Genomic DNA, 20,433 nt, shown 5'->3' on the forward strand with positions numbered 1-20,433 from the left:
TAAACCAATTACAAGAGCACGTCTAGCACTAAAACAACGTGTCTTTGTCCATGTCTAGCATATGAGCACATTTTAATGTATTGTGACTATAGCAAGGCTTTAAATGGTACGTCTATTATTTTCAACAGGTGTCTATACATATCTAACGATGAACATGTTGGATTTAATGGTCATTTCGGGTCAAGTCAACGCGACCGACCCGAATGTGACCCAGACTGAGTTACACCGGGGGTGACGAGATAAAGGCCTACTTAAATGTTAATTAGGCCCGACACAATCAATTAGGTGGACTGGATATTGATTAAAGGCTTTGTTTGGTTATTTGGGCTCAAGCCCAAGTTGTTTTAATTGTTAAACCCTAAATATGTTTACTATAAATACATAAGTAATTTTCTATTTATGGTAACCTTATATTTACAAACCCTAGCCTCCATCACAAGGTAAACCAGCCGCCACCGCCGCCGGCACGTTTTTCCGGTCGCCAGAAAATCGTGACCACCCTTTGCCGCCCTTATAAACCTCACCGGAGCTCACCAGCACAACCAGAACACCACCGCAGCTCACCATTTCTTGCTGAGCTGTTGTTCCGTCCACTGCTGCTGACCACCGGAGATCCGTCTGCGCCGCCGTTATCTCCTGCCATCGCCGGAGAGCTGCTGTGGTTGCTGTGAGGGTGCATTGCTGCAGTTCAGTGATATCTCAAGCTTGTAGCTGCAGATCCGACGAGCCGTCGCCGCACTCCGCCGCTGTGTACCGCCGGAAGTGTCGCCGGATTGTTTTGTGTCCAAGTCTAGCTTAATCGTTAAGCCTTCGCTGTCTTCCCGGTTTGTGTATAACCGAGGTATATCAACTACCTTTTCTATGGTTGATTATTATTTATGTTTATTCGTACTCGTATAATAGTTGTAATCGGATCCGGGTTCTGGGTTTTCGGTTTTGGTTCGGGTTAATCGTTTAATCGTTCCGCTGCGTTTTTATAGTTCGTTTATATATCTTTGATTATTAATATTGATTAATAACTATTTAAACGAAATTATTAACTAAAACGAGTTTAAAATATATTGACCGTTTTCGTTCCGAACCACCGTTGAAACCCAACAGTGGTATCAGAGCCGAGGTTACAACGTACGAGTCGATCCCGGTTCGTTAAAACCGGATCTACATCTTAAACTTTAAATCGTTTAAAGTTTATAGATCTAGATTTATTTTCGGGTGATTTTGAGTTGGTCAAAGTTTTGTTTATTTTATTTGACCAAGTCAAAACGACCCGAAATTCGTTTATTTTGAATATGTAAATCCGGCCCCGAACTATGTGTTTGTTTGGTTGTGTTTGGTGTTTGAGCTTGTTTTGGCCATATGGTTGGTTCAAAAGTTGTAAAAAGGTTATTATTTAATTTTTAGTTTTCTTTTGGCCATAAAGATGGTTCAAATTTGTAATAGGACATATTATTGTTAGTTTATAAATTTGTAATTAAGAAGACACGAAGATAATCGAGGACGAACTCATGGACATCTTGGAGTTAGTGGGAGTTCGGATAAGTCGACGGGATGCACGGAGAAGTCCATCCTTGTGGTTGTTTGTGTTGTGAACCCCTTGACCCGATCGGTCTCCCTAATTGGCTCTAGCGAGACCGATCACCTTTTGGCCATAAGGATTTACATATTATTGTTATTTGCTATTTGTGGTTGCTTGGATTGTTTATAATAGGATTATAATATCACCGACCTAATACCAAATAAATTTGAAAAATAAATATTTTATTAACCAATTATGTTTTGCAAATTAAAAACGTTTTGATTTCCAAAACTAATAAGTTATTTTCTATTAACTTAAAATTGGTTAGTCATATCGCGACAAACTTAGTTTTTAATAGGTTATCTAAAACTAAGTGTCCTGAGAGATGAAAGGGTTCATCTATTCATCCCGATAATAAATACAGTAAAATTTGACTTTTACTCTATTTGGTAATTTTAAAATTAATCCCCATTGTAAAATCAATAGTTTATGCCAATCCTACTACAAGTCACACTTGAGGCATACTGCGAAATTTCGAGTGTTTGGAGCTACATCACCGCACTTGTTTTCTAGCCTATCCTATCAAGGTGAAACCGTTTCGTTGACACATCCGGCGCTTTCACAAGTCACGGTACTAGGACAACTATTACTTTACTCTCCTATTACGTGCTAAAGCTGTCTGGAGACTTAAAGTGGGCAAAGATGAGGCTAAACGTATCTATACAGACAATCGTTGTCTCTATAGGCCTCATAACCGAGAGTTGTGCTCTATTCACAATTGACAATCGTTGTCGGTCTGCCTAACCACTTATTAATGTTGTGTGCTACAGCTGCCTTTAATAACTGGAAGCCAGATTCTCATACTCCTAATTAATTAATGTTATTGGGTCATTAATAATAGGACTACAACGTCGAAAATACTAATTAAATTTACTTTTGCTTAATTAATCAGATGTCATCAAACGAATACTCACCCTACGCCCTTACGACTATCCTTGAGAAGGATAAACTGAACGGTACCAACTTCATCGAATGACACCGCAACTTGAGACTTGTTCTGACCATGGCAAAGCGCATGTATGTTCTCGATGGACCAGTTCCAACCAAGCCTGAAAACAACACAGCCTCTGCACGAAAAGTTCTTGACAAGCATAAGGATGACTCGGCTGAGGTCTCCTGTATTATGCTAGCCACCATGACTTCTGAGCTTGCTAAAGGCTTGGAAGACTTTGGTGCCTATGAGATGCTTGAGCAACTCAAGGGCATGTTCCAGAAACAAGCCCGTCAAGAGCGTTTCGACACCATGAAACAACTCATCAGTTGCAAGATGACAGAGGGGTCTCCCGTCAGTGCACATGTTCTTAAGATGAAGGGGCACATCGATCAGCTTAAAAAACTTGATTATCCCCTGCCCGATGAGATGGCAGCTGATTTCATCCTCAACTCTCTCCCCAAATCATACGACCAGTTCGTAATGAATTTCAACATGAATGGTTGGGTGAAGACAGTGCCAGAGCTTCATAACATGCTCAAGATGGCTGAGATGAACATTCCTTCTAGGTACAATCAAGTTCTGATGATTCGATCTGCTGGTATCAAGAAGCCAAAACCAAAGAATCGGGGTTTTAAGGGAAAAGGCAAGAAGAAAGTTACTGTTGCTGCCAAGGTTGCCACCAACACTAACAAGATAGTTGCAAAGCCAAAGCCACCGCCCTTTGAGGAGCGCAAGTGCTTCCGATGCAACCAAATGGGACACTGGATGCGAAACTGTCCCGAATACCTTGCTGAGATTAAGAAGAAGAAAGCCAATGGTGAAGGCTCTTCTCGAGGTATTTCCATATACGTTATTGAACTTTTCACTGTCTCTAGCAACACATGGGTATTTGATACCGGATGTGGTTACCACATCGTTAATGTCTTGCAGGAGCCTGAGAAGTGGAGGAAACTGAATAAAGGCAGCATGGAACTCATCGTTGGAGATGGGAATAGAGTACCAGTTCTGGCAACTGGAGTATTTCATTTTACTTGTCCATCTGGCCTAGTTTTTCCTTTGAATAATTGTTTGTATGCTCCTGGCTTGACCAGAAACATCATTTCAGTTTCGTTGTTGTTTGAACAAAGATTTAAGTATGTTCTTAATGGCATGGCTATTTCTGCTTACTTAAATGATATCTTTTATTTTGAGGCTAAACCTCGAAATGGTATTTATGAGATTGATGTTCAAACTGACAATAACGTATATCATCTTTCAAAACGTATCAAGACTAGCATCAATGATACTTTTCTATGGCATTGCCGACTTGGCCACATAAGCAAGACAAGAGTTAAAAGACTCCAATCCGAAGGGATTCTTGAATCCACAGGACCGGACTCTTTTGACAATTGTGAGTCTTGCTTAGCTGGCAAACTCGCCAAAGACTCCTTCACTAATAAAAGTGAACGAGCAAGTGATCTGTTAGGACTCATACATACTGATGTATGTGGACCTTTCAGAACCATGACTAGAAACCATGAAAGATACTTCGTTTCTTTTATCGACGATTATAGTCGATACGCTTATGTGTATCTTATGAAACACAAGCACGAAACTTTTGAAAAGTTCAAAGAGTTTCAAAGCGAAGTGGAAAAACAACTTGATAAAACCATTAAGATACTTCAATCAGATCGAGGTGGAGAGTATCTCAGCACATAGTTCATCACTCATCTAAAAGAGCATGGAATTGTTTCACAGCTCACTCCACCTGGCACACCCCAACTTAATGGCGTGAGCGAAAGAAGAAATCGAACTTTGCTAAACATGGTTCGATCGATGATGTGTAGAACTAACTTGCCTCACTCCTTTTGGGGTTACGCCCTTATGACCGCCGCCCGCATTGTCAATCTAGCTCCAACTAAGAAGATAGACAAAACTCCATATGAGATATGGCATAAGGGAAAGAAGCCCAAATTGTCTTATCTTAGAGTATGGGGATGTGATGCTTATATCACAAGTGAGTCTGATGACAAACTTGATCCCCGCGGCGTAAAAGTTATTTTCGTCGGATACTATAACAAAAGCGGTTATTACTTCTTTCATCCTGATACAAATATGATTTCTATCAAGAGGAAAGGCCACTTCCTTGAAGAAGAATTTCTTAATCAAGGAACTGGAGATGACATTGTCGATCTTGAAGAAATTCAAGAACCACAACCAACCGCTGAGGAAGTTGGAGAGTCTGATCAACAAGTTGTTGTTGCTGATACATCAGACGTGAACACGAGCGTTCGTAGAAGTAGTAGGACTCCCGTACCAAATTATAGATACTTATGGCATCTAGATGGTCCTGAAGTCTTATTAGTAGCCGAGTCTGGGGACGAGCCTACTAACTACAAATCTGCTATCCTGGATCCGGAATTCAAGAAATGGCAAGATGCCATGAACGCCGAGATGCAATCCATGCATGATAACCAAGTTTGGAACTTGGTTGAGCTACCCCCCGATAATCGGGCAGTAGGGAGCAAATGGATTTTCAAGAGAAAAACCGACATGCATGGAAATGTGCAAACCTATAAGGCACGGCTAGTCGCGAAAGGTTTTAGTCAAACTCAAGGTGTTGACTATGATGAAACCTTTTCGCCCGTTGCTATGACTAAGTCAATTAGGATATTGCTTGCCATTGTTGCATACTATGACTATGAAATATGGCAAATGGATGTCAAAACCGCTTTTCTTAATAGGCATCTTTCTGAAGATGTCTATATGGTTCAGCCTGTTGGTTTTCTCGATCCAAAATATCCTAATAGGGTTTGAAAATTGAACAAGTCCATTTATAGACTTAAGCAAGCATCTCGAAGCTGGAATCTTCACTTTGATGAGAAAATCAAAGAGTTTGGTTTTGTCAAAAATGAAGATGAGCCTTGTGTTTACAGAAAGGCTAGTGGGAGCACCATATCATTCCTCATCTTGTATGTGGATGATATACTGATCATTGGGAACAACATTCCTATGCTTAAGGAAGTTAAGCACTGGTTGGAATCTTGTTTTGCAATGAAAGATCTTGGAGAAGCTGCATATATTCTGGGAATAAAGATCTATAGAGATAGATCTAAGCGGATTCTAGGGCTAAGTCAAAGTACCTACATAGACAAAGTAATGGCACGCTTCTTAATGGAAAACTCCAAGAAAGGAGCTGTTCCAATGACTAAGGGAACCGTGTTGAGCAAATCGCAATCTCCGGCAACGGACATTGAATCTAAACGTATGCAAGCAATTCCATATGCTTCTGCGGTTGGCTTTATCATATATGCTATGTTGTGTACTAGACCTGACGTCTCGTATGCCTTGAGCATGACCAGTCGTTTTTAACAGAGTCCTGGCATTGCCCATTGGAGTGCTATGAAGAACATTCTGAGGTACTTGAATAGGACCAAAGACATGTTCTTGGTGTTTGGGGGAGTGGAAGAGGAGCTCACTGTAAAGTGTTACACTGATTCTAGCTTCCAGACTGACCGAGATGATTCTCACTCACAGTCGGGTTTCGTTTTCACTCTCAATGGAGGAGCTATTTATTGGAAGAGCTCCAAGCAGAGTGTAGTGGCGGATTCTACCACCGAATCCAAGTATATAGCTGCATCAGATGCTGCTAAAGAGGCTGCTTGGATGAAGAAGTTCATCACCGATCTCGATGTGGTTCCGAGTATTCACAAACCAATTGAGATATTCTGTGATAACACAGGTGTTATTGCTCAAGCCAAAGAGCCAATGTCTCATCACTGTACCAAGCACATTCTAAGGAAGTTCCATCTTATTCGGGAAATATTGGAACGAGGTGACATCGTGATAAGCAAAGTAGACACAGATCAAAATCTAGCTGACCCGTTCACTAAGCCGATGACTCAGGATAAGCATGATCAGCATAGAGATGCTATCGGGCTTAGACTTGCTAGTGATTTATTTTGATTTAGTATTTGGATGTATGAACGTTTAATCAGTTGTACTTTTCTGTTCACTTTTGATTTAATGGTTAAATACAAACGTTGAATAATACAACTGTGTTGATTTTAATACGTTTAATCCGTGAATATTGTATTCTAAATTATCCGTAGTCCGTCAGACTCGTGGGATCGATTCTGAATTAAGACTATTCTGACTTTGGACTCAAGTAGTTGACTTCCAAACTCACAGACCTCATTATGAATGACGTTGGATGTAACTCGCATCAAATCATCTTCATGGATCTTGATCATAAGATGTTTTGATAATAGTATGCTCATTTAGTATCCTTAGACTTGAGATACATATTAGAACTTTCGTTTAACGAGGAATATTCTTTGATCATGTCAACCGCTATTGCGTAACTGCCAGCCATAAAGGCATTGGTTGGGAATGTTCTAGAGTTCAGTGGAAGTTGTATGTAGTCAAGATGGGATTCTGTACTCTTACATTAAAATGTAACAGTTAGACATATTGGCGCCCTCGTTGATTCAAACTGGTAAAGTGTGAGGCCTCACCCAAACTAACTGTGTGTTTGATTGGACCACTTTGACTCTATATCGAGAACTACAATAATTGAACACTGTATGAGATTGATTTGATCCATGTCTCATTGTTCAATTGATGTCTTATACAGAAAGGATAGATGACAACGATTACTATAAATTCATTATCTTGCAATAAGGTATTCCAAGATACTTTGGTTATGGATTTAAAATTGTCATATTCGGTTGGGGACAACTATGTGTAGCTAGAACGCCTCTAGCTGTTAGCGTTGTGATACTTGACCCAAATACGTCCAAGTGGGAGACTGTTGGATTTAATGGTCGTTTCGGGTCAAGTCAACGCGACCGACCCGAATGTGACCCGGACTGAGTTACACGGGGGGTGACGAGATAAAGGCCTACTTAAATGTTAATTAGGCCCGACACATTCAATTAGGTGGACTGGATATTGATTAAAGGCTTTGTTTGGTTATTTGGGCTCAAGCCCAAGTTGGTTTAATTGTTAAACCCTAAATATGTTTACTATAAATACATAAGTAATTTTCTATTTATGGTAACCATATATTTACAAACCCTAGCCTCCATCACAAGGTAAACCAGCCGCCACCGCCGCCGGCGCGTTTTTCCGGTCGCCGAAAAATTGCGACCACCCTTTGCCGCCCTTATAAACCTCACCGGAGCTCACCAGCACAACCAGAACACCACCGCAGCTCACCATTTCTTGCTGAGTTGTTGTTCCGTCCACTGCTGCTGACCACCGGAGACCTGTCTGCCGCCGCCGTTATCTCCTGCCATCGTCGGAGAGCTGCTGTGGTTGCTGTGAGGGTGCATTGTTGCAGTTCAGTGATATCTCAAGCTTGTAGCTGCAGATCCGACGAGCCGCCGCCGCACTCCGCCGCCGTCTGCCACTGGAAGTGTCGCCGGATTGTTTTGTGTCCAAGTCTAGCATAATCGTTAAGCCTTCGGTGTCTTCCCGGTTTGTGTATAACCGAGGTATATCGACTACCTTTTCTATGGTTGATTATTATTTATGTTTATTCGTACTCGTATAATAGTTGTAATCGGATCCGGGTTCTGGGTTTTCGGTTTTGGTTCGGGTTAATCGTTTAATCGTTCCGCTGCGTTTTTATAGTTCGTTTATATATCTTTGATTATTAATATTGATTAATAACTATTTAAACGAAATTATTAACTAAAACGGGTTTAAAATATATTGACCGTTTTCGTTCCGAACCACCGTTGAAACCCAACAGAACAAACTACATGATTGCAATGATTCGTCCAATCCACTACCACGACGAATATGCAAATTGCCTGTAATTTATCAATCAATCAATCATACTCAGTGGAATCCCACCCATAGTTCGCTATAAGTAGGGTCTGAGAAGGATGGGATGTAGGCACACTATACCTCTATCCGATGGAAATTGCCTGTAATTTAACAGATGTATATACCCTCAGCTTAAGTATACGTATCACATGCTGATCCTTTGTACGTTTTGCAAACATTTTCCTCTTAATACATAAACCATTCTCTTTTTTTGTTTGTAAAGTTATTTCAGGGTTCCAACCCCTTTAACCAAAAAATACTTTACTATAATACTGTAAAACCAAAATATTCATAAGAAATGAATGCAAGATTTACGTCTCACATGTTTTAACATATTTAGAAAATTATGATATATGTTATAACATTACAAAATTAGTGAGCTAAAGTATTACATCTTTCACGAATATTTAGCTTCTAGTTTGTGATCATTATATACAATAGATGAACCCGCGCAATATGACGGGTGCGTTAATTCTACCACCGAATATTCAATTATGGTGTGCATTCGTTTAACAATATTTAGTATGTGATCTTCTTGTCTCCTAATTGCCTTCCGACGAGTAATTGTATGCTATTTGTATCATGTATGGTAATATAAGATTCCCATTTTTTTAAACGTCAAGTGTAGATTTGACAAGGATCATTGTATTGTTTTAAACTGGATCATACGATAACAACAAATGTTTGGTTGGTTAGTAAATAATCATGACAGAAGAGTAAAAACCTATTATGTATGAACTCACGAACTACTCCAGTGAAAATGTTTTTTTTTAATTGAAAACAATCTCATTAGAACTATAGGTGGTTGAAGAAAGACGGATCTAATCCCCTAAGGGCTTAGATTCAATGAATCCATAGGTTACAGGTCAAATAATTACTAACTAGCGATATGAGTCCGATCTCCCAAGTCCAATGATAGAAACCTGCAAAACAACCACCATGAGCTCGTTACGGGAAGGGCAAGAGGGGGGTCTTCCCGTAACCACCTTCCGGCATGAGAGTAAGTACAATTCCGATGGATAGAAAGTACTTAAGTATTTAGAGTAGATAATTGGGCGTGAATGAATATCTCATGGAGATGGTGGATGTATTTATAGCCGAAGGATGTGGGAATATGATTGGCCAACTGTCCTTTTCCAAAAGACGCTCTCGTAATTGCCTGGACACGTGTCCGTATATGATAGGACGAGCTATATCGGTCATGTGCATAGTTGTAACAATCTGGACACGTGTGTGTATGTGATAGGGCGAGCTAACTTGGTCATTTGCATGGTTGTAACAACCTGGACACATGTCTTTCTCTTATTGGTTGCTACGTCTCGTGCTTTCCACGAGAGGATCTTGGTAAATCTTCTAGAAAGGCGTTGGTTAATTACATCTGTCCTCTGACGTTGCCTTCTGGTCATCCTCGCGGGTGGGAACAATACCCTGTGGATGACTTCTGAGGGCGTCTGGATCCTCCCGCACATAGTCTCTAGGATTTGTTATTGTTCTTCCTTTATCTTGAGTTATGCGGGTGGTTTATATGCTCCGCGGGTGATTTCTGAGGGGGTCCCTTTTCACCCGCGGGCGGTTCTTAAGGGTATTTGGGTCTTTTTGGTACCCTACTTCCATAACTCCCCCCAGTCCATTGTTTCTTCCGCGTGAAGCTTTATGCGAGTGAAACTTAGGATATTTTTTTGGGGGGTTTTGAATTTTTAAGTTGGGGTGGAGATAATTTATGTTGGTGTGGATAACAATGGAAAAAGGACAATGGGACGTTTTGCAGTCCTCAAGCAGTTGATGTGACGTCTATTCCGGCTGTCACTGTACCCGACTGTTCTCCTTTTTCGCTTTTTCAGTTTTCCCGCGTGACGTGGTGTATTCTGAGTGGACCGTCTCTTTCTCTCTCCACTGGTGAAACTCCCATCGCATTAATTGCGATGAGTATAAATAAAGCGGTTCTTTCTCCTCTTTCACTTTTATCACTTTCAATCTTCTCTCTTTCTAATTTTCTCTCTCGAATCGTCGATTAATCTCTGTAGATTTTACACAATTGCTCGCTCTTTTCCCTTCGATTCCGACGAAATGGCTGGCGATAAGAAGGCGTTGTCTTTTCCAAACGTGGAGACCATAGAGATTAGTTGGAAACGTTCCGAATATGAGAAGCTTATCACGACTTACGGGATTCCGCCGGAATGGGAACCAGAGTTCCCCGCCGCTGGATCTTTAGCCAACAAGCCTCCATCAGGCAAGATGGCAGTGTACGCCGATTTTTTTTTCCATGGGAATCTTAGGTTTCCGATAACCAAGTTCCTACGAAACGTCTTGACTGGCCATGGGATACACTTAATGCAGGTGCATCCGTTTGGCCTTATGTGAATTCATCACTTCGAATTCGTGTGCCGGGCAAATAATATTGTGCCCAAAATAGATAAATTTTCCGTGTTCTACAAGATGCACGGACGCAATGGATGGTTCAACTGCGCCTCCGTGGCTTAGAGGGTCATTGGCACCGAGCCGCCCCGCAGCGCGTACGAGTGGAGAACAAAGTTTTTTTGGATATGCCGGTTGCTTCTTTTGAGGGTCAGGAATGGTTCCGCACATTGATGCAGAAGCCTATGCCCATGCGGACCATTCCTGAGGAAGCCCTGGTGTGGGCAGGTATGAGCCGCCCGTGGCCATATCCGGAACTGGAGCCGTTCTTCCAATAACGTTGACGAGAGTAAGTATTTTCCAGTTTCCTTATTTTTTTAATGTCTTTTCTCATTCTTTTCAGGTGAGGGGTCAATGATTGGCGCCCTAATTGACGACGCCGGGTGTCCGCAGAAGCGCATTCACGATGCGAAGGTTCTGCCGATATTGGACAAAATCCGGGACCACTTTCTCTTCCCCACCATTGTGCGCGACGAGCCGATAGCTTCAGAGGCTATCTTTCAAATAGGTGCGTATCGTCTGAACCCTTGTCCTCTAAATGCTTTGACCTCCGACTGGGTGATTGCAATTATGTCCTCAAGTGACGAATCATCATCCCTCGAGGAATATTATCCTGACGATGCATCTGAATTTTCATCTGTCGCGCATGCATTGGCAAAGCTGGAGCGAAAGGAAACAACGAACCTTGAAGGCAAGTGACGCGGGGTCCATCTAAGTGGATACCGAGGAGGAACCTGCTAAGAAGAAACACCGGGCGCACGGCCCTAAAAAACAGAGGATCCGACTTGCGGATCGTGTGATGGACTTGATGAAAGCCTCCACACGTAAGTTAATCCAACTCTTCAAAATTTATTTTTGTTGCATTATTCCTTAACTAATTTGTTTTTTTGTTTTGTCTTGCAGAAACTGTTGATGCACCCCAACAGGGTGTATTGACGAAAAAGCCACCATCTCCTCCTCCAACAGTCGTCATATCCGATGACGCGTCTGGTTCCAAAGGGAAGGATCCTGTTAACGCCGTTGAGGATCCCGTGACGCAGGAAGCACCACATCAATCTCCTCCCTCACCACCTCAAAGACTTCACTTCCTTCACCACCACATCAAGCGGGTGGTGGAGAGGTTTCTCATTCCCAACAATCCGCTTATGACTTTTACGGAATGAGAAACCCTGGGGAGGATGATCATCTGTACATCCCACACTGGATAATCGCACACGGGTCCCGCTTTGTAGACCCGGACACCTGTGCTGAGTTCGTCAGTCGCGGGGTGCCACCCGCTGAACGCGCCTTCCAACGCGGGCGCTCCCGCCAGATCTTGCCCAAAACTTTAATTATGTCATGGCTAACACTATGGCCAGCGGACAAGAAATTCTGCGGGAATGGCAATCAAGAGGGGAAAATGGGGTGGATGTCCCGGGCCACTGAAGAAGCAAAGAAGGCCGCGGAGGACTAACGTCTGAGGGCCATGATGTATATTAAATTATACATATTTTCAGCATCAAATAATCTCTAAAAAACTGCAATTTCTATCAAATAACTTAACTCAGAAGACTATTTATCATAATAAAATGCAAATTCAGGTAAACCCAAGCCTCAAACGAAGAAACAAGCAAAAAGACAAATAAAAACAGAAGAAAACACAAGAAAAAACAAGAAGCACGCCCCCATGCTCCAAGAAACACGCCCCCATGCTTCGTATCACAAGAAAAGACAAAAATCTACAAGAAAAGACAAACACTGAAGACAAAAGTACGAGGCCGTGCCTCCTTAACCACGGGGCCGTGGTCACCTTCAAATAAGACAAAATGAATTTAAGCACATTTCAATAAAAAGCACGGGGGCGTACCCCAGAAACACACCCCTGTGGTGAGTCATCATATACGATCTGACAATATGCAACTGGGACACGTGGACATGGGGCCGTGCTCCTCCCTCCAGACAGCCTATAAATAGAGGCTTAAGTTGCACTCACTTGGTGTGCTTGAAGTAGATCTCTAAACGAGGTTCTCTTATAAAAACACCCACATTACACTTATATTGAAGATCTTGTGAGGAGTTTGAAGGCTTGGAGGTTATCATCATCATCCATCATCATCAATATCACCATAATCCATCATCGTTAATAAGTGAGATTCATCCACATTTGGTTAGATTGTTCTAGTTTAATCATGTGTTTGTTATCATCATATCTTTTTATATTCACAACAATGCTCATTATGAGCTAAACTCCAATTACCATCTATAATCTATGAAGAAACTTTGTTTTACTTGATGATTATATGAAACATGTGATTTAGTTTGGTATAGTACATGATTATTTTGCAATTATCCATTGTTGAAGAAATGTTTATCACTTTAACTCAATACATCAAAGTTAACGATTTATAATCTTCATGTTAACTCATGTTCTTGGAAACTAGAAATAGTAAAAAGAATACTTTGATACCTTATTCAAGATAAAATATGGATCCTTATGCTGTACTTAGAAATGATGAGATATAAGCTATGATCTGTTTCTCTAATTTTGATAAATCTGAAATAACATTGTTAACACGATTGCTTAGGTCATGCTAGTTAAAGAAATCATATGTTAATGGAATACGTAATTATTGTAAGAATAATATATAATAATATATATTTATATATGGCCATTATAATTATTTATATTATAATAGATCAAAATATTAACTATACCTTATTATATATTAGTTTGGTAATTGTTGATGGGCCATATTACCTGTAATTAACTAGTAAAGGGTTCCCCCTTGGGTGTATATATAGAGAGATAAATATTAACATCATAACCTAATCTCACACACATACAATTTTGTGTGCCTCCTCTCTCCTAAACCGGGTTCCTCTCAAGAACCCTAACACCATCCTTAACTATACATCCTAAAGGGGAACTCGATCAACCTGACAACTATGTCGTCTACATCCATACTCTGCTGTGATTACTACTCTTCATGCTGTAACAGGTTCATAGGTTTAATATTTATTATGTTTTCTATTGCTTACATGAAGAAATGATCAACATGTGGTATCAGAGCGATGTTGATTAATCAGTTCTTCATGTTTTTCCTAAATCTGGAATTGAATCAGAAGACATGGACTCAAACTTGATAAACCATAATTTTTTCGGTTTATTTTTTCATGTTCTATTACGAAAAAAAATATATGAAAATTTTTAAAGTCGCTAAAATTCATATTTAGTAAACTCTCATATTTTTGAAATATGTTAATTTCATGTTTAAAGATTTCGATTCCAAGCTTCTTTTTTTGTATGTTTAATTGTTAAAATTTTCGATGATGTTCTTCGTGTTCATCATAATTATCGAAAATTATACATATGTTGGTTCAAAATCTAGATTAAAATATATTAATGATTATTTAGGGAAATATTTTCTCAAATATTGGATAACTTAGTAGTTTAAATATTTTCTTAAAAGATTTGAATCCCCTTAAAATAGGAAACAGATATAATTGTTAATAATTAAAAAGATTTGAACCAAATCTTATAATTATTAATTTAGTTAATAAAGATCATGGATTAGTCTACGGGTTTTCAAGTCAGTGTATGGTTTTCTAACTAGTTTACCGACCATAAACCATAAACCTTAGAAACCCATAAACCCATTAAGATTCTCGGAAACTCAAAATTTTTGGAAACTCAATTTTTCAAGAACTAAGTTTTTCGAGAACTCTAATGATTTACTATTAACTAAATAGTTTTGTAAATTATTAAATATTATATATATATATATATATTCAAAGCTAAGAAGACTTAACTTGAATGAACTTTTGATGTATCATTTCTGCCCAAAGGTGATTTGTTACATTTACCATATCATTCAAGTCTATTTAAAAGCTTTTGTTAGTTTTTGCGTAACATGATACAAATGTCTCACTTCTGCCCAAAGGTGATGTGTCACATTTTTATTTAGCAAAACTAGCTCGTGCATAATTAAAATAATTGTCTCACTTCTGCCCAAAGGTGATGTGTTACAATTGTTTTGCACATATACTTAAATAAATTTTAATTCTGCCCAAAGGTGATTTATTTTTTGTTTATGTAGAACTTCTTATCATAGTCTATTAGTTTGATGTTAATAATAGACATATCACATCTTCAATGAAATATAATGATCCTTACATTAATAATCCTTCATTAATCTAATGATCATAAATTTTAATCTGTATTATTTTAATATCCCATAATATTACTCGTTATAACATTCTTTTATAAATAACAATCCCATCCAAATCATCCACTCTAATCTCAAAACACAATTGAATTTTGTCTCATAAAGAGTTTTAATAACATTTAGCTATTCTCAGTTTTAATTATCCATTAAGACATGATATGACTATCCTACTGCTCTTTCTAATAACAATCATTCTATTGAAAACTAGAGCATAACAAATGAGATGAGTCAATCATAATGTCTCTTATGATAATGATAATCAAGAACTTATTTAAATAAATGTTATCACTAGAGTTATTCTTGATTTAGTTTTTCCTAAGACTAATCAAAATAACTCATAAGATGCACACATTCCTTCTAAATTCTAACTATAAGGTTAAATGGTATCCCTGAATACATCATAATGTACAATTCCATAACCCATAAAATTAAGGGTTCACACATGAAAATAACTACAATTTTAAAGTACATTACATACTAAAATTTTCAGTAGTATAATTTGGTTCCTTAAAAATCAACTATAACACTTAGAAGTACCAAAGGAAAATGAGTGTGTTGATCAGCAACATATGTACAAGAAAAGAAATGTATGGTACTGGAAATAATTGATGTTATTCAAATCACTACCACTAAAACCTAAAAGAGGACAATTCTAAGGTTCATAAACAAAATACAAGTATTACTTCCAGTTCTATGTTCTCTAAGGAGAAGTCTCATTGCAAAAATATGTCATTAGATTAGGCATAAACAACAAGACTATCCAGAATTCAAAAGAACAACTGGCTAAAAGTGATAGTTGTATATTAATGATATTTAAGTATGCTAATCCTAATATTCCTATTAACACATGATTGGTTGAGTCTAGTTCTATATGTTTACCCGAAATCAACAAATAACTAACATGAGTGTTAGTGACAAATTTAAATGTTAAGGTTATTAGAACCATGATAAACTGTTTTCTAATTACGCTTTATGATATCTTAAATATTATGGAGATTAATCAGAATTTATATCTGGATTGAAACATTTATAAAATAGAACTAGATGATACTATATACTTTCACAACTTTTGTTATCATGCAAATAAAATTTAAAAGAAGACAAATGAGACCTATAAATTCACCCATTAAAACCAAATTTCATGAGAAATCATGACATGGTTGATGAGGTTTATATTTCATAATCTCATTTTAATGATTTTAAATCATGTGTTAGATGCCCTAAACATTACTTGGCTTAAGAAATAAGTTTGGGTTCATCAGAAGTTATATTTCACTTACATTTGTGGAACGTATTCAAACGGAATATTCAGACATAATTATTTATGATTTAAAAGGCTATTACTTGTATCTATTCTATGGTCCACGGTCTTAAGAGATCCATTCATATATACTTAATACGATTTCTTCTAAATATGTCCTTAAATTTATTATGACATCTGGACGTTAATGAAATCAAATCAAGTCTAACATATGTATGACAGATTCCCACATCACGTACATCATTGAAACTTCTCTTGTATTTTTCCTAGAGATATTAAAGATCAGTAGGAGCCTTAAGTGTCTCAATCATAACTTACAAGATTTGCAAGAGGTGGGGGAGTGAAAACTTGACATTATCTCAATTACACCTCTTGTACAAGACACTGCTCCATCACAACACTATTTCATCAAAACTTATCTCTTTAGAATTTACTAGTACTCTTACAAAAGTTTCATTGTTGCTTAAACGTGGGCAAATTCAGATTTCTTACTAACCTAATCCTCACCAAGAGAAACTGCAACAACTTATATTATTAACTTGTTTATCTGTTAGAATGTATTGGTCTTTAAATATTGACCCTAAGCATGCTAATTTCCTAAAGGATTCTAAGGTCAGTGGGAGCAGTAAAAGTCCTTATAATGACTTGTAAGAAGTACAAGAGGCGAGGGAAAGAGAGTCATTAAATTTTACTCCATATTTAAACTCCAATTACACCTCTTGTACACCATACTGCACCAACTCTTACATACTTAGAATCTTAAAAATGATAGCAACCTAATCAAAAGCTAATCCATAAAACCGAGATTTTTAAATTTACCCAATAATCAACTCAGGATGCCATCTAGCTTTAAACCTACTAACATTGATGAGTATGTAACCTCCCTAACTAAAGTTGAAATGGATGTTGGAAATTTTAATGATCATACCCCTTATAATTCAATCATTAACATCAATCATAATTGACTCCATACATCAGGCTAACGTTTTGAGATTTGGTTGAATCACCCAAGAGTGTTCATAACTAAACTAAATCCCAATACGAAACGTTAAGATAGTAAGAAGCACGATTGATTATTAAAGGCTATATTTAAGGATAAACCAATTATCAAAGAATCTTCTTACCTATTTTAATAATGATTTCTTTAAGGATCATTATTGTTCTAGTAGCTTATAATAATTAAGAGCTACATTAGATGAACATTAAAACGACTTTCCATAACAATCGACTTACATATTTATATGTTCATAAAACAACCTGAAAGTTATAAGCTAAAGGTTAAAGAACATTTAGTCTATAAGTAAATAAAATCCATATATGGGTTAATGCAAACATCAAAATGTGATGAAATCTTTACACAATTATTTTCATCAAAAACCAAGTGGATTAATGTACTTACCTCAAGATGAGTGGGAGCAACTAAAAACAAACTTGTCCTTATATATATGACATTCTTCTAACAAGTATATGTTACATAAGTCAAAGCATTGTTCACACACTTTGATATTATAGATCTCAGAAATATTCCTTACACATGTAACAAACAATATTGCTCTACTTTAGAGGATAATAGGAACACATGATTATTTCTTTATGCTTCATTAAGTAGAAGCCTTATATAAGCTCAAGTCTATACTAGTTTAGATAGTACTCAACATTGTAACACTCTAGATATGTTTAGATTAATGTGAAGCATCTAAAAGAATACTAAAATATATTTAAAGGAAACGAATGACTATAAGTTAAAAGAAGAAGTGAGAATTCAAATAATTAGATTACTCTAAACTTTGCCATATTCAGATATAAGAAAATGTAATTTTCGAGATATATTCTTATATCAGTAGATAAATCTATCTCATGGATGAGTCATAATGAACTAATAACAACAACCTAAGTCATAACGACATAATATGTTGATTAATTACAACGTTGTTGTCAATAAATGTTGTTGAATATTTATTAGTGGACTCATAAGTTTTATTAAACTCCAAATAAATTATATACTGAAGACTAATTGTGATAAAGTCAGCTACCATGTTTTCTCAAACAGTAACAGTTTGAGAGGTGCTGCATTAAATTTTGATATGAAATTAATTATTCGTTTATGAACGAATTGAGGAATCTAAATTTCCATATCGAATACATTCATGATATGCTTAAGGATCCTATAACTAAAGGTCTATTACCCATAGGTATTATGAAAGCGCTTATAATCATAAGGGGTTTATTGATGACCACATACAACTGCATATCGTACTATGAATAATTAACTATTAATTTTCCTCATCACTTTTGATTTTGTATGTCTCTTAATATGTTCTGCATGCATAATGACATATAGACAAATTATTTTACAAATCAAACGTTTGAAGGGCTTACTTGAAAATTTTGATCATAACTACTTAAGTTTTAAATAAAGACTGTAGTATGATTAATGGGGGTCTTGAGCTGATGTTCAATTCAATGACTATATTTCTCTGCTCCAGTTTAAGTTTAAAGCTAAAATGAGTGTTAACTCCTGATCAGGCTTATCTAATACTCATAATAAATGATTACCCGGCCAAGTGGGAGAATGTAAGAATAATATATAATAGTATATATATATTTATATATGGCATTTATAATCATTTATATTATAATAGATCAAAATATTAAATATACCTTATTATATATTAGTTTGGTAATTGTTGATGGACCATATTACCTATAATTAACTAATAAAGGGTTTCCCCTTGGGTGTATATATAGAGAGATAAATATTAACATCATAACCTAATCTCACACACATACAATTTTGTGTGCCTCCTCTCTCCTAAACCGGGTTCCTGTCAAGAACCCTAACACCATCCTTAACTATACGTCCTAAAGGGGAACTCGATCAACCTGACAACTATGTCGTCTACATCCATACTCTGCTGTGATTACTACTCTCCATGCTGTAACAGGTTCATAGGTTTAATATTTATTAAGTTTTTTATTGCTTACATGAAGAACTTAAACAATTATAACCTAATTAAATCAACCAAGGGGAGGTTCTGTGAGTTAACTACAACCACTCGAAGTTGTTAGGATTGGTATTTGAGAAATCGAAGTCAATCCTAATCGTTCTACTATACCAAGCTGCTTGTCTACTTAAATTGACATTCTCGTGGTAGTATGACATTAGAAAAGGATGGACTTTAAAATGCGCATGCTACTTTCTTTTATGTCATAGAATATGTTCACTTAGAAATGATGGACTATTCTATCATATATTCTTAGGACAAGTTTATCACATGTTTATTTAATAATCATCAAGGAATAATGGACTGGATTCTTGATATTAGACGGTAACCTTCATATAATTGAACTACTTGTTTAGAACTTCTCTTCTTGTCACTTATATATTATATATAAGTATTTATATTTTATAAAAAAGTTCAAAAATCAACCCAAAATGAATAAAAACGAGTACATTAAAACGAAGATACATTATTAGACACATTTGTGTCCACGGATCAATACTTGGTTCTTACTAATACTATCCTACATATACGATAGGTACACTTACTTATTTTGTGTGTGTTTAGTTTTAGTAGAAATGAATTTTATAAATTTAAAACACGATCTTGTGCAAAGCTTAAATCTCCAATACATAATATATTTTACCATCACTAGCACACCCACCATCAAGTTTTTGGCGCCGTTGCCGGGGACATGGTACGTTTCTAAGAACGATCCAAGATTTAATTTAATCATTGTTTATAATTGTACAAATTTTGTAACTTTTATTTTATTTTCTTTCACTTATTACTATATTAGAATTAATTATTTTAAGGCTAGCCTAACCTTTACTTTAGTTTAATTAACTTATACCTTAGTTTAGTTTTAGAATAGCTTAGCCCAACTTTTTGCTTAACTTTAGCCTAACCCTTAGTTTAATCTAAATAGTTTAAATTTTGATTTAATCCCATGTATGTCCTCTACATTTGGACCTGAGTTTGTTTCTCCAATTTCTGAACCAGAACAACTCTTTCATTGACGAATGCGTAGACGGACTGCAGAAACCGCCGAAACAATCAAAGACGAGACAGTAGACGCCACGACATCAGGAGAAAATAAAACCAAAGAAATGATGGAAGCACATAATAATGAACCAATCATGAGCCAGTATGCCAAGCCAACTCTCGAAGGCTACAACACTGGAGTGGCTCCACCCGATATCACCGAACATTTCGAAATCAAATCA

The sequence above is a fragment of the Bidens hawaiensis genome, unplaced genomic scaffold (genome assembly GCF_021521415.1).
Source record: "Bidens hawaiensis isolate Kalapana, Puna unplaced genomic scaffold, B.hawaiensis_p1.1 tig00047698_1, whole genome shotgun sequence".
Classification (NCBI taxonomy): Eukaryota; Viridiplantae; Streptophyta; class Magnoliopsida; order Asterales; family Asteraceae; genus Bidens; species Bidens hawaiensis.